This window comes from Athene noctua, chromosome 8 (genome assembly GCF_965140245.1).
Source record: "Athene noctua chromosome 8, bAthNoc1.hap1.1, whole genome shotgun sequence".
NCBI lineage: Eukaryota > Metazoa > Chordata > Aves > Strigiformes > Strigidae > Athene > Athene noctua.
Genome location: NC_134044.1, coordinates 20,136,962 through 20,152,531, shown reverse-complemented (window position 1 = coordinate 20,152,531; position 15,570 = coordinate 20,136,962). Strand labels below are relative to the sequence as shown.

General features: G+C 40.2%; 1 protein-coding gene across 14 annotated transcripts in view; it reads right to left on the bottom strand.

The window, feature by feature from the left end:
• The window catches only part of MCF2L2 (MCF.2 cell line derived transforming sequence-like 2), a 185,600-nt gene that overhangs the window by 53,724 nt on the left and 116,306 nt on the right, over nt 1–15,570 (bottom strand). The window lies entirely within an intron of this gene.

Below are 15,570 nucleotides of genomic sequence, written 5' to 3'. Positions count from 1 at the left end.
ATTTCTCTCTCTAACAGGGTCGGTGCTACAGCAGCCACCAGGAACACTCAGTACAAAGCCATGAGAAAAGTGCTCCCAGAGTAACTGACCTAAATTGCTCTCCAAATAATAACCACAGCAGCAAAATCTCAAACACTAAAGGTTGTTGCACATGAATCGCTCTCTCGTCAAGCTGTTAACAATACAAAGCTGTGCACTTGGTCAAGGGCCTTCCGCAGACCTTAGAATTGCCCTGACAAAGATGCAATTTAAGAACAGTAAATTAAAGAGCTACTAAGTGTGTCTTGCTGCTATGGGGGAAAGCATTGAGAGAGTATAAAGGAAATACTTTCACACCAACTGTGTGAGCATGTTAGGTTGGTAAATGATGAAGCAGAATGCTCACTATATGGCACAAGGGATTTAATGGCATTTGAGATAGTCTAATGGCCTAGAAAACTAGTAGTGACATCATCTGATGCCATGAGGGGTGAAATGTTCATCCCATCCAGGATGCCATGGGGCAGTGAGGGTAGCATGCACCTGCTGCGAGTATCATGTTTAAGGAAAATATGATGCAGCAATTGATAGGACTATTGTCACAGGCAGTTCTTCCAATTCCCTTTTTTCCTTGTAGGGTCTCAACAAGCATGACTAGGTTAGTAGTAATTTCTGGCGATCAGCTACATCGTAAGTCCTCTTTACATTGTCCATCATTTGAACAAAGCTAATATTGCAAAAGAAAACATACACTGTTTCTAAAAAGAAAGGACACTGGACTGTAGATAAGGAATTAAGACAAATGCAGTTAATCCATTGTCTGTCTAACTGCTAAGAAGAAAGGACAGGCACCACAGTCCACCCTAATGTTTATGTCAATAGTATCACAAATTAGACAAAAAGTGAAACAGTGAAGGAATGAAAAAGCGTATCAGAAAAATGAAGAATACAAGCTAATCAACGGCAGACCAGAGATACAGGCCCTTACTATATTTAGAGTTTTAAACACAGCTCACAGTTCATTCAGTCTCTCTCTTTTTTTCTGTGCCCATGTCTAAACTACACAGCAAAGTTTAATGCAGATTTCTACCAGCTTTCGAGGGCTTTTCTCCAGCCTCCAGTGCTGCCACACTGCTCACTAGCCCAAATAAGCAGACTGCTCCCTTGGAGGCAGCAGCAGATGCAGCAGTGATGTATCTGCCACCCCACCTGCTTTTGTATTTGCTTCTCCCTTCAGAGAAACATGAAAACAGGAGCTGGAGCTGGGAGGGACAGCTTGAAATCTTGCCCTTGGTGCCAAGGGACTGCTCATGGTTTGGCCAGTAAGTATGAGAAATTGTGTCCCATAAACAGGCTCGTTGCAGTTCTCTGTGTCTGAGAGGATTTACAGGTAATTTCAGAAGAGAAGCAGCTTGCAGCCTCGACTTTGAACTCAGCATTGTGAATACAGGAGTGACCCAAACACTCCACTTGGTGACTGGAAAGTGAGAAAAAAACAGGTCCAATTGGGATGTGTGAAGTAAAGGGGGGAAATCTTCTGCATTCCATTGTTCCTTCATTTCAGACATTTTACAAGAATATGAGGTTTGGATGGCAGTAGTCCAAAGACAACAAAACTCTGAGTTGACGGAAGTTTATGGGCAACTCTCACAAGGATAGCTCCTCACGAGGATCGTTCCCAAGTAGTTGGTCATCTCAGCATGGATAGTGAAGGATCAGGCATCTGACCTAAAGGTCTCTGGTTTCCATGGAGTCTGAGAAATCCCTAAGGTACAATTTGTAGGCATACTTGTTGCCAGTAAACCTTCATTCCACTGGAGTATACTTACTCCTTCCACAAAGACACAAAGAGATTCACCAAATTAGAAGAGTTCCAAAGGTGAAATATTCTGGTCCCATTAATACCTGACCCACTAGCTTTTCTGGTGTGGAAATAATGTCATGAAACACTGCTCAGGAGAGCAAGGCCAACTTTCCATCTGTGGAGGGAGTCTACTATGTGTCCTAGCAGAGAGGGCTCAGCCAGCACTAACCTGGCAAAGCACTCTAAATGGCAGGGCCTTTGCCTTTGGTGCTACCATAACTTGGCAGAATCAGGATGTGGCTGTGGCAGGGAGAGATCACATACGAGCCTACTGATGTGATGTTGTCAGATGTTCCTCCAGCAAAGGAAACTTCTTATTATGGGAAACAGTTAAAATGCATGAACTAGTTCACATTTCTTTGAATTATTGGTCTGGGTTTCTAATTAAACATCATGGCCTTGGTTACACAAAGACCACATTTCCCACAGATATGATTTCACATCAGTTTCCTCTGGGCAGATTATTCTTGCTTTGGCACCATGACATCCCGTGGCCCTGCAGTACTACTAAGATCTCCCACATTGAGCCAGTTTCCACCTGAAATGACTCCTAGCTTTGAGAGGCACTGCAGTGCCACCACAATAAGGATGATAAGAAAGGAGAAAGTAATAGGAAAACTCTTTCTACTTTGTCATTAGTGCTCTCTCTGACATCTGGCAAGTTAGTCATGCTATGCTGAAATTACAAAAACAAACAAACAAAAAAAAGAGTATAAAGGATTCTCTGCAACAGGAGTGAGAATGTAGGAGCTGCAAAGCACAGCAAAGCATCGGGAAGAGACTTGTTTTTAGCCAAGGTCGTAAGTGAAACCTTGAAACTGAAGTAAATGCTGGTGTTAATTAGCACCCTTCACTTGTACTGGTGCATTTCTCTGTCACTGCCTGTGCTGACATTTAGACCAAATGTAGCTATTTATATTGCTTTGGACTGTGCAAATAGCAACTAGCAGTGTTGTTAACCAAGTACAAACTAATGCTGTGCTGCATGAACATGTTGCAACAAAACTTATGAGTCAATAATACGAGATGGCTGCTTCTGGCAACTGAGAGCGCACTACTAGGAAGGTCCTCACCACAGTGACCATAAACAAGACATGTACCAGGCCATCATATATTAATAACTCTTCCTCCTTTCTTCTTCCTTAATAACAGAAGAAAAAGGAAACATAACTGAATAGCTGGCCAACTTCCCCAGGTGTGTCAGGTGATTATGCAGGTCTGTATCACAATAATTCTGGTACGAGCAGTGCCAGATGGTTTCTCTGTTGTGATATGTGCTACCTTAAAAATCTATATCAAGTAAAACAAAACACTAAGCAGAAATAATATTCAGAGACTACCACAAGTTATTAATATCTCCTCTGGCTAAATCTCAATGGCTTTCTGGTCATACAGTTACTACTTGTGCATCCTGCTCAGATGGCAACACAAAACTAATTCAGGATTTTTGTTTCCATAGCTGTGCTTCTCTTCTAACAAACTCACTGGCTCACTTCCATCAAAAGATCTTGTTTCCATGCCAGGATTTGCTATCACAGGTGCCTGTCTTGATAAGGAGTCTTTTCCCCAAAGAAGAATTAGAGCCATCAGATAGAATTAAACCAGTGAGCTTTTCTGAAAAAAAAAACCAACAAACCAACACCCATAAAACATAACTGGTGCTCCAAAATTATTATGCTGCACACATCCTGTCTGCATGACTGTTGTGGAGCCAGCAAAAGTGGCACTTGTGCATGGGTACTCCATATCTATCTTGCAAAAACACAGAGTCTGGAAGATAAAAAGTTAATATTTTCAACAGCTGAAACAGTAGAATACCAGTGTGCAAGAGCAAAATACTCCGTGGAATTTATTAAATTAATAAAAATAAAATAAACATCACATATATATATATCTACTTAAGATAGAGACCTACTTAAATTGAAAATACTGGCTCTTTTAATACGTGAGGCTTCTAAAACAAGAGAAAGGACTGAACAGAACTGTGTGCAGTGCAATGGACACATACACTTAGAATTAACATCAATGTTGGACATAAGAGAAGTAAGAGTGAAAAATCTACTGGTTTGCAAAATTGAGCACAGTGGTAAAGCCCTTATTGCCCCAGCACCATGGTTAGTCTTAAGTGTTGTCAGATTTCTGTTTCTGAATGTAAATAAAATATAATGAAATTATATTTTTTGCAATGGTATCTCCTTTGTAGGTTGTAGATAGTGAAAATCTCACTGTCCCAGTGGAAATATAATCAGCAATAAATAGCACATCCAGTTTTGAATTAGAAATTGCTACAAGAAATTCTACAACTGGTTCAATCTTAAAATCTCAAAATTATCTCTGTGCTATGGAATCAAAAGAAATGACAGCACGTCACCTGCTGCGTAGAGGAAACTTCCATTCCACTTACATAATTGCTTTTAAGAGGAATTTTTTTTCATTTCTCACAGTGCTAAAAGTGCCTTTTCCAGTTGAAAAGTATTTTCAACTGAAATGATTGTGCAACAGCTCAAGTGAAATTTAAGTAATGAGTCAGTCACTGTACTTTACATCCTAAAGTGGAATAAAAGATCATTCTGGACGTAAGAACATTAGTTTGAATGGAACTTTATATTTGTTAGTTGATACAGAAAACCCTTCTGATTTCTCTGACACATATTCCTCTTTTATTTTTCTCCAAATGAAAGAGCAATGCTTTTAAAGAACAGTGATTGTTCTTAAAGCCCATTTCATGGCTGCAGATGAACCCCAGCTAACTAACTTTAAGAAGCATAAGGAATTTAGGTAGTACATTCCATCTCATCTGAAAATTAGTGCCCCTACTGAAGAGATTGTAATTGGCTGCCTAGGTGATCCTACTCTGCTACAATGCCAAATGGATTTGTTCATTATTATGGAAGTTCTTTTGAGCACAAGGACTGTATCTTTATTAGAAATATATTTCTGTGACTGAAGTCACCATTTATAGTATTTTGCTTCTTCTGAAATGATCTGATCTCTTCACATATAAGGAATTGTCCCACATTCATTGTTCCCAAAACAAATTAACTTGGGGAAATATTTTTATATATCTTAATTAGTTGACCTACATTATAGGAACCAGAACAGAGTTGTTAATGGAGAGGCAAATTAATTAAATCACCTACAGAAAGGAATAATATGAATAGAGGACTAAAAGTCAAATGAGTTGTTTCTCATCTCAGCCGTGCATCTACATTGAAATGACGCAGCTCTCTACACAGACCTGAGCTAGCTTTAAACCATGTGGGTGCTGCAGACTGGTCCTTACTGTAGGTCAAAATTAGGTGCCAATTAGCAGGGTAAATATTTGTCAGCTACCCCTATTTGTGAACCCCCTATTTGTGAACCATCAGGCCCACCTTGTGAATTCAGTCCTTTAACCCTGCAGCTGCACCATTTCTATTTGATGATAAAGTTATATTCAGGCTGGTGATATCTCAGCATTGAGTAATCAATTAGCTAAAAGCAGGTGAATAATTTATAGATCAAATTTGCCACTAATGTAACTGATAAGTGGTATTAGTACTAGGCCATATTTTAGTAGATTGCAATAGGTTGCTAGCAGATCGTTATCCGTACAAGCTACTTGACACACATATGCTTGTAAAATATCTGCATGTAACTGTGACATTGCAGGTTAACCAGTTGCTCCTATACCATGGAGACTTCCATGTAATTTCTTAGCATTGTTTGCTTGCTTGAGGTTATGAGTATTTACATATAGGCCACAGAATTAAATTAATGCCTCACATTTCAGTATTCTTCCTTAGAAATACTATCCAATCAAAAGGAAACCTAATTTTTAGGGCCAGGCAGATCTAGTACAGCTGGATCTTTCATTTACTACAGCAAAGTATATTGCATAAAGGACATAAAATGAAGACAGGGAAAAAGAAATAATTCTTCACTATACTTGCCTAAGAATGGATTTAATCTGCTAAACTGAAATCATTATGGACACTCAAGTTTACCAGCCAGCAAAGGAAGCTCACTGCTTTTTAAAATACAAAAACATAAAAATATAAATATATACATATAAGTATCAAAATTAAATAAAGGTTACTAATATATTCATGTTGAGATTTACCCTTTTACTTGTTTCTAACCAGTAAGGACTAGAACATACAGTCACAGATTATAACCAAAAGATAAGACCTCTAAAATAAAGCACTCTAGATTTTGCATGTCCTATCATTGTGGAAAATTCCCAGGGTTCCTGTGTCCTGGAAGCCATTTCTTTCCTAGATGCTTTTTTTCTTAAAAGTTGAAAATAGACCAGGTAAAAGATCTCTAGATATGTAACAGTTTCTCACTTTTGCAACAGTTTTTTTCTAGGCTCAACTTGACTTTTAAGACAGAAACCACTTTCAGTTTACATGCAGTGTACTTTTTCCATTCGCTTGTAGACACGATACAATAATATCCAAATACCAGTTGACCTCATTGAGCAAGAAATCTGATAAAGGCTGACAGTGCTGTGGATTTTCCCACACAGAATGGTAAAGCATGGCATTTGAAAAAGAGCTTTTTTAATAAAAGCAAAAGTTACAGTGGTAAAAACTGAAAATTTTTGGACAAGACCAAAAAAAATAAACCCAAAAAGTACGTTAAAGGAAGCTTAATGGGGACTATTTATACTGAGAATTCATGTTGACTACTAGAGCTCGGGCTCTAAGTAAACCCCAAACATGCCCACAGCCTCTCTCCAAAATTCTGTGTACTCTCAGGTGGGTATCCTTGCTGAGCTGGTATGACAAAGGATTTAGGCAGATGTGACTCTGCTAGGTACAGATTCCTACACCACCCTAATCTCTTACTCCAGAGCACCTCCGTTAGGTGGTACAACTAGCATCTCTCACGCCTGTGGTACTCACTCATCCTCATCCTGGCCCTGCAAGGACCTTTTGTGCTGGGCAGAGCCATTCTGGATTGGGACACAAAATTATGGTTTACTTCATGCAAATGGCAACACAAATACTATCCTGAAGGGCCCACTGCTGGAGGTAGAGAAAAGCTACAGTGGTTTTGATTCTCACAGCAGACCTGCCTTTGATAGCTTTATTCTGCGAGACTTTGGAAGGCCATTTGGGTAGAATGAGGAATTAGTTTTATTATTAAAATTAATAAGAACTGACTTTACAGCCAGCCCTGAGTTTATATTGGAGAGCGCAGACCAGGGAAGTGCATGTTGCACTTGGAAGAGAGGGATTAGATTTGATGAAGAAGCCTAGAGCCTATGAACAGGCTGCCCAGGGCGGTGGTGGAGTCACCATCCCGGGAGGAGTTCAAAAAACGTGCAGATGTGGCACTTAGGGACATGGTTTAGTGGTGGGATTGGCAGTGCTAGGTTAACAGTTGGACTCAATGAACTTAAAGGTCCTTTCCAACCTAAATGATTCTATGATTTCAGTCTGAGATACGACCTTAAGGAGACTCCAACCTGCAAAATCTGCTTCTCCCTGTAATAGGACACAGCATTGTCCCAGACTTAAAATCTACGGTACTTCTGCCCGAGCTTTGGTAGATCTTTGGATATACGCTGCTTTTAAACATCCTCAAGAATCACTATTCTGTGGGACTTGGGGTAAATCAACCAGGTATTAGTCACATGAAAATGGGAACAGAACAGGGAAAGAAAATCCTCACAAGCTAAAATGGAGTTTATGGGAGCAGCTGGAACACATATTCTGCTTTAGTTAATCTCTTCTTGGCACGTTTACATCAGTAAGTTGTGAACTGCCATGGCTGAGGAGCAAACACATCCTTTTTTTGTGTGTCATGCTTTCTCCTCAGCAGTAATCTGGGTCAGAGGTAAGAGCACACCATGCCAGGCAGAGCTATTAGAGAGGCTGGAGCTCTTGGTGTGCTCTACTCACACAGTAAGTCTGGCCTGAGCATACAAGTGGGGCACCCAGCACAGACAAACAGAACCTATGCATTTTTACCAAGAATAACACACTCACTGCCACGTTATTTAGCTCTAATTCAGGTCAGATGACATAAAGGCAATATTGTCCATACTAGTATGTCCAACATGACTATTAACTAGGGAACAGCATTTGAAGACAAGTTTGCAATAACTAGAAATGCAAATAAAGCATCAGTGCCTTCAAACTAGAGGCTACAAAGACCAACAGTGTATTGAATAATCTGGATACGCACAGGAACTTTGCAGAGGATCTGCCTGACAGACAAGTGATACTATATAGAACAGAATTCCTGTTAAGACCCGTGTGAGGAAAGAATGGATGAAAAAACCTAAGTGAATTTTCAGAAGTAAACACAGCATTCTAAACATGAATATGTCACAAATTTTCCAAGCCTGGCTGTTATATTCCTGGTTAGTGAGCAGCTTGTTAAATGCAGGAAATAAAGTCAGTTGGTGATTTACTGAACAGTGCAGATGATAAATCACTGCTCCATTGCATCAGTAGCTACAAAGGACTGAACGATCTCCCATCTGCTATGTCCTGTCTGCTACTGTCCTGCAAACCACACAATTATTTAGATCAGCGCACCCTCGGTGCAAGCCACTGACATTCTGATGGGGCAACAGGACACGCTCTTTGTGCTGCTGTAAATGAGAGGATGTGAGGTGCTCAGCACTCCCTTAACTGACCTACAGAGCAGTTTCAAACCAAATTGTATTGGAACTGGTGCGAACGTGTATAGGGAAGACAGGTATACTTTGGGAGCTGTGTCTGAAGTATTTTACACCCTGAGAGGTGTGATTGCTCCTAGTTTGTTTCAGTGGTTTCTTAGCCTGGAGACTGTCACTGTGAAGCCCTTTAAAAAGAAAGTGGCACCATCTGAACTGAGGTGTTATAAAACCATACCAGTGCCTCTCCTTCTCTTTCCCCGTCCATCAGCTTGGCAGTGATAAGAGAGCTGAGTAACATCCTCTGCTCCTTGGCTTCTGCCTACATGACCTGAGATTTCTAGGTGTCCTTCACACAAATACAGAAAGGCCAAGGACTGTTGTCAACCTGCTATGTCAGAGCAAAGTGAGGTTTTTATGGAGAGGTGATAGAGCTACACTTAGGGGAGAAACAAACAGAAGCCTTCAGGGCCCACACGTGCTTCTTCAGACTAGATATATCCAGTTCTAGGCCAACACAAAGCAGCCTTTATTTGCATATGCTCTATAAACCGTGTGATGGATCAGGGAGTGGGAGAGAACAGGACTTTATTACTAAAGTCCTGGATAAGCATAGCAAGTAGCCATCCAATAGATGATACGGATTGCCCCCCCATTGACTAGGTGCTTCCTGAAGTTTCCAGTGCTTTTCAAGTGGAGCACACATATTCCTGTGACACAGGACAAGACAGAAGATACCTCTGATCCTAATGTCCCCATGTGCCTAAAACAAACCAACCATCCAGGATGTGCATGTGGCCAGCTGCATTCCAGGAGCCTGTCCAGAGCCAGCAGGCAGCAGAACAACTGCACAGAAAAAAAATTTGAGGAATTCCTGGAATTTCTGAACAGTATTAAAATAACCTTAGTATCCAATAGCAAGCAGGTATGAGAGATAATAGCAGAAGTGGCTGCTTACCCCTCTTTGATACTTGATTAAGTGCAAATTTTGTAAGAAAGAATGTCAATGTTGAAAGTGTTTATTTCAGCTTTCTCTACCTCCCAGATTCTTTGGAAGCAAGGACACAAGGACTTCAGGAAGCCTCCAGAACATTCAATAAACCACTGTAATCTAACAATGAGATTTTTTTTTTCTCCCGTTCATAATAATTTTCTCAGTTCCCAGAACTATTTGGATCCATAGTAGGAATATGTCTCCTCTTGCTATTCTACACACATTTCTATCAGCAGCAAGATCTTCCGACATGGCAGCATATATTTCACTTCACTTCAAAGATCTTCCCAACCCTTTAGGCTGTAATTATTGTTGTAAGTGCTGGAGCCAATCTGCCCAACAGGGAAACTTCTCTGAAAACAAAGATTTTGTAAAGGTTGAAAGAGATGATGGCAGACAAGAAATGGCTAGTGGCTTCTTGAAAATTCTCCTTCTGACTGCTCTTTCATTAAGTCTGGTGAAAGAAAACAGTCCTCTGTGCCTAACAATAAAGTTAAGAACACAGTTTCTCTTTTAAAATGTAGGCTCCAAGTTCCTCCCCTCTAGCAGCTGAAAGTTTTGATGAGTCTGGAAATCAGACTGGAAATACATGCTGTTGGGGTTCTACTGTAACACATAGGTCTCAACCACTCACCAAAGCCACCTTATCTCAATTTGTAAGAGAAGGCTCTGTTATGTTATATTATATTATAATGTGACATTTGTTACATCTTGCATTTACACACTGTAGGGAAATCTTTGAAATGGATCTTATATAAAAGGGGAAACTCACTTCCCCTTTTGCGGTTGTTCAGTCTGGAAAAGCAAAGGGTCCAGGGAGACCTTATTACAGCCTTTCAAAATACAAAGGGGGCTTATAAGAAAGAGACATTTACCAGGGCCTGTAGTGACAGGACAAGGGGCAATGGTCTTAAACTGAAAGAGGGTAGATTTAGATAGGACACGAGGAATAAATTTTTTATGATGAGGGTCCTGAGACACTGTAACAGCTTGCCCAGAGAAGTTGTGGATGCCCCACCACTGGAAGGGTTCAAAGTCAGCTTGGACAGCAACCTGATCTACTGAAAGATTTCCCAACCCATGGTGGAAGGGTTGGACTAGATGGTCTTTGGGTCCATTCCAACGCAAACTATTCAGTGATTCTACGATTTATCTCTGCCTTCTGTAAAGGCTCTGCATCTTTGGCCAAGAGCAAATAAAATCAGGGATCTTAGTCCCTCCCTCCTGCCATATGCAGCTCTGGTGATTACAACCAGCACTTGGACAGCAAAGCTTTTAGTTGCAGTCCCTGAGCTACTAGTATTTTTGACACCAGTCCATACCTAAATTTAGCAATTCCCAGAACTAATGTCAGTGCAACTTTGCTATTGCTGATTTAGAATAGGGCTCTGGCACAATATTCTCATTCTGAAAATAGCTTCTAATTCTTCACCCAGGGCAGAAGCGCTATCCTGTTCTACCCACACAACCTGATGATTCAGTGATGTACTTAGTTATTCTGCCTGATTTACGAAGCTCCCCAGTCCTTGTTAGATCAATAACACTGAGGGTAGGCCCGACCCAGATCTTAATATCTTAATATACACTGAACTTAAAGTACTCTTAAATTTGAATCATATCCAAATCTGCTTTTGGAACCTGGATTTAGGGGTACAGGCACCTTCAGGCATAGACCTGCAAGTTGCATACTCCAGGATGTGACTGCAAAGTGACAGCTCGCTGCTGGTGTGCAGAAGTAGTGATGCCAGGTGCTCTACAGATGTCCTCAGCATGTAAAGCAAGCTTAATGTGCATGTTCAGAGGACAAACAATGAGTTTGGACTGTGTACATGATTGGAGGCTGTTTTACATGTATACAGAAGTGCTCCGCGCACATGTGATAGGTAGGGCCATCCCATATTCTTAAACTTGACTCGCTTTTATTTAAGTCACATGATACCTCTGACTCTAAACCCTAGAGATGGTCATTCATTAAGTTAATTCTATCTGAATATAAGCTCTAGGAGAGTTTACAGTCTCATGAGAAGTTAATTTAGAAAGCAGAGATTATGCCACTTACATGACATCCCACATCTGAGCACCAAACCAGAAATGCCTTGCAGTTTTCCAGCTTATTATTCAGCAGTAATAGACATGAATGAAGATCAGACACAAGTAACATTACTGCAACTCCTGCCACTGCCACTGCACACCTACAGCTTCAAGATACATGTTGCTGTGCTCATAAGTGATCACTGTCAAGGCCACATTGATGACCCACTGATATCACCAACACCATGTGCAAGATCTGGAGGCATCTCATGAAAAGTGTTAAGCTGTGGTCAGAAAGTCCAGCAACATGTCATACTTTTGTGTTTTCAGTGGGAAGCACTAACATTGACTAACAAGGTCTCCCAGCCCTTGTTGCAAGACGGACTAGAAAAATGATGGGTGAATCTGATCCAATACCAAACAACCAGAAAATATTCTGATTTACAGGAAATTCCATTTCATATCTGCTGGGGATCAATATAAACTCGTTGGATGCATTTTTTTGATCAGTTTATCCACTCCACAACTGTGAAGGAATAAATATGCACCTTTGCATGCTCCCAGCCACTCCAACCTGCCCCCTCCCTTGCATTTGACAGCAACTGTACACCAGCATGGACACTCAGATAAACCAGTGAGCAAGATGAGTTGTCCCAACTCAAAACTAACTTCACAAAAAGAAAAGAAGTCATACTAGCTGCACAGTTGCAGCTGCACAAGGAACACAAATGGACTACATCTGGTGGGCATGCGGAAAGAGAAAGACAGGAGAGCAGCAGCAGCCCTGAATGAGCTTAGTCTGATTGTGAAACTATAATCAGAATAGACCTATGAATCAGATTTCCTTTCATAAAATGATACCAAATCAGCTCCCCATAATAACAGTTGGAAACAAATTGCAAAATATCACACTATTCTAGTTAATGTGTATAAGATACTAAGGAGTGCAGTAATAAGGACCCCATGAACTTCGGTCAGTTTGCTACAGTAACATCTATACAAGCTGCCTACAGCCACTTGTGTAAATGAACTAGAAAGGGTCGCCCTCCTTGTGATTTTATCAAAAATGCCCAACCATCTAATACTTACAGTCTAAGTTCAGAGTCATGTGATTATGAAAGACCATTGGATTTCTCATACGGAAACATCTCATGGATACACAGAAAGATTTGAAAATGCAAGCCAAAAGGCTCTCACTTAGAATATGATGTAACAAGAGTTACAAAGGCCACCTGATTGTAAAGGCAATGAGAGTCCAGAATTATGATTTTGGAATGGAGGGTGCCGGTTTGGCTTATCAAACAGAACTGCGCTTCTGGATTTAAAATTCCTCTTTACATCAATCAAATACCTCCTCTCCTGAATCTTAAACTCAGGCTCTGTATACTGGGTTGCACTGGATGCAACAGCTGGGCACACAACTGCTGTTTGATCATGCAGGTCATCCTGTTGGAATGGATCTATGTGATGAAGAAGGCAGCAGCTGGGCCAGAGGCACTCCACAACCCCTCTGAGAGCACTGTGTGACTTTGTCAGGGCTCCACGTAGATGAAAAGGCTCAGAACCATTAAATGACAGATCTCTGATCCCAACCTCCTTATAAAAATACTTAACTGGTAAGCAGGCTTCTGTATTACGTTTTCTTTTCTAGAAACAAATGACTCCTACCATTCTGTCCCACTGGGCAAGAATAGCTAAATGACATTGCTCACACCAAGAGCAGGAAACACAAATAGCAGAGCAGCCTAACACAAACCTGCAGGACTTGCAATTCACTCTACAAAATTGTAACATCTAGGTATTGTATTTCTCCCCTGTTGAATCTTCCCAACTCATTATCTAAGCTGAAATAGGGCCTGAAGTCTCCAGCCAGAGGTGAGGCCAACTGTGCCAGATGGCTGTATGCATACAAGGGAGCAGCCTGTCTAAAATCCCATTGCTGCAAGCATACGACTGTACCCTCCTGCATCACTTCTCAAGTATCAGCCCTTACACCAATATACTCTGCTCTCTGAACACCTCTGGAGACCTGTGTGTGCTGTAGCTGAGCATGACAGAGTGTGATTCACACGCTGGGTAGGCGTTTCCCAGAGAAAAAGATGTCGAAAGGGCTTTTTAGAATAGCGTGTTTGAATAGCGCTGTTTCCTTTTCTGTTGGTTTAGATATGCAGCCTGCTATGCATGCTGTCAGGGCTGGGGCCAAAGTGAACAAGATATGGCTGGGATGGGGTGTTAAAGATTTAATTTATAAACAAATAAGGGTAATGTTCTAAAAGAACATTAACAACATTACTGGCGCAAGAGAAGACGTGAAGCTTTATTTCTAAATAAGTTTTTACCTCAACAGAGGATATGACGCTAACAGGATTTTGGATTTTTTTTTAAAAAAAAAAGGACAGAAAGAGAGAGAAGACAATAAGTCCATTTTTTTTTATTACTGCAAAATAAAATCCCTGAAGTGATACAAATAGAAACTCTCCCATTGTAATTTCAGGTCAGAAGCAGGATGAAGCCTGCTTGCTTCACTGACAGAGATGCTTCTTTTAAATTGGGGAAAAATTAGATCAACCAAGATGGGGAATTAGTGAGCATAAATGAAAGGCTGTTCATCCTTTGAGCGGATGTCACTTTTCAGGAGAAAAGTGGACCCAACTGTAAGACAAACTGAGTCACACTTAACCAAGTCTATTTGTCGTGTTGATTAGAAGCAGTCACTTTTGTTCAATAATTTAAAGACTTCTGACTTTGCTTTCTATGGACCTAGTTCTTGGAATTTTGTAATTATGTCTGAATCATGTTTCCTCATACACATACCTTAAATTTTAAAGATATGTCCTGATTTGGCAAATGTGACTCCTTGAAGCTGTATTTTCTGGAAACTGTATTATCAAGACACAGATAACATAGAAATGTTTTAATTTTTAAATGCCTTTGGAGCATTTTACTTTGGAAGGCTCCAAGTTGAGATTTTTTCATGCTTGTGTTTGGCAAGTTGGCCTCCTACACATTAAAAATACTAAGTTAAAATTGCATGCTTATAGTCGTATTTGGTTGAAGCATAAATGAATCATGGCTAGGTTTTTATTTTTTTACAGTTAGTTGTGGAAGGAAGAATCCAGCTGCTATTTTTTTTTTTTTCTTACTTGGTTTACCAATATCAACTGAAAACGAAAACAGGAAAAACTGGTATCACCTGCCAAGAAATCGGTGCTCTAAAGTTTTTTTAAATATCTATCCTTGAGAATTTCACATTCTGAAAGGGACCATTTTATCACTGATAAAATGCTTGAATGGGATGGCACCTAAAAGAATGAAGAATAAACTTAGAAAAAAAACCATTCATGAACTGGGGAAGGAATCAGCAATTGCTGTGTTGGTGATAAAAATGAATGATGCTTTGTTTATAAGGTTATTTCTACTGTTATTTAAACATTGCTTAGATAACATGCCAAATTTGCACATGATCTACAAGCTTTTCCTGCTAGGATGAACTGCCAATCATAAAGAATTATATTTTGTCTTACTGAAGAATCAAACAGACGAAGAGAAATCTGGGAAGGCTGCTGTAAAGTGTTTAGTCATACTAACACATACAACAGGAGAAAGAAGAGATCAAGCGAAGGAATCCTTAGGCCTTGAAGTTTCCCTAAACAAAACCAGTATTACAAAGCAACACATCCTTCCGTGGGATTTTAACTGCTCAGGTTTTACCCTTGCTCTACTCTTGCTGGGTGCCCTTGACAACAGTATTCCTATCTCTGATTTTCTCTCTTGTGTGTGAAAAGAAAACAAGTCCTCACCTCACAAAGATGTTGTCAGATTTATGGTTGTTAAAGTGACAAACAGACACTAATTGTCATGACATTCAACAGTTACGTTTCTATGAAGTCAGTGATGAGGTCAGGAATGATTCAGATCAATCACACACATGTGAAAGAATGGAAGATACACAACGGGCTTGTGTTTGATACTTATGTTCAGTGAGAAATCTCAGATTTCCAATAAACCATAGAGGCACAGCGTTACAGTGGCTTTTCAACTTCATTTGAACGAGCTTTTTTTTTTTTTTTTTAAACCTCGTTTTTATCT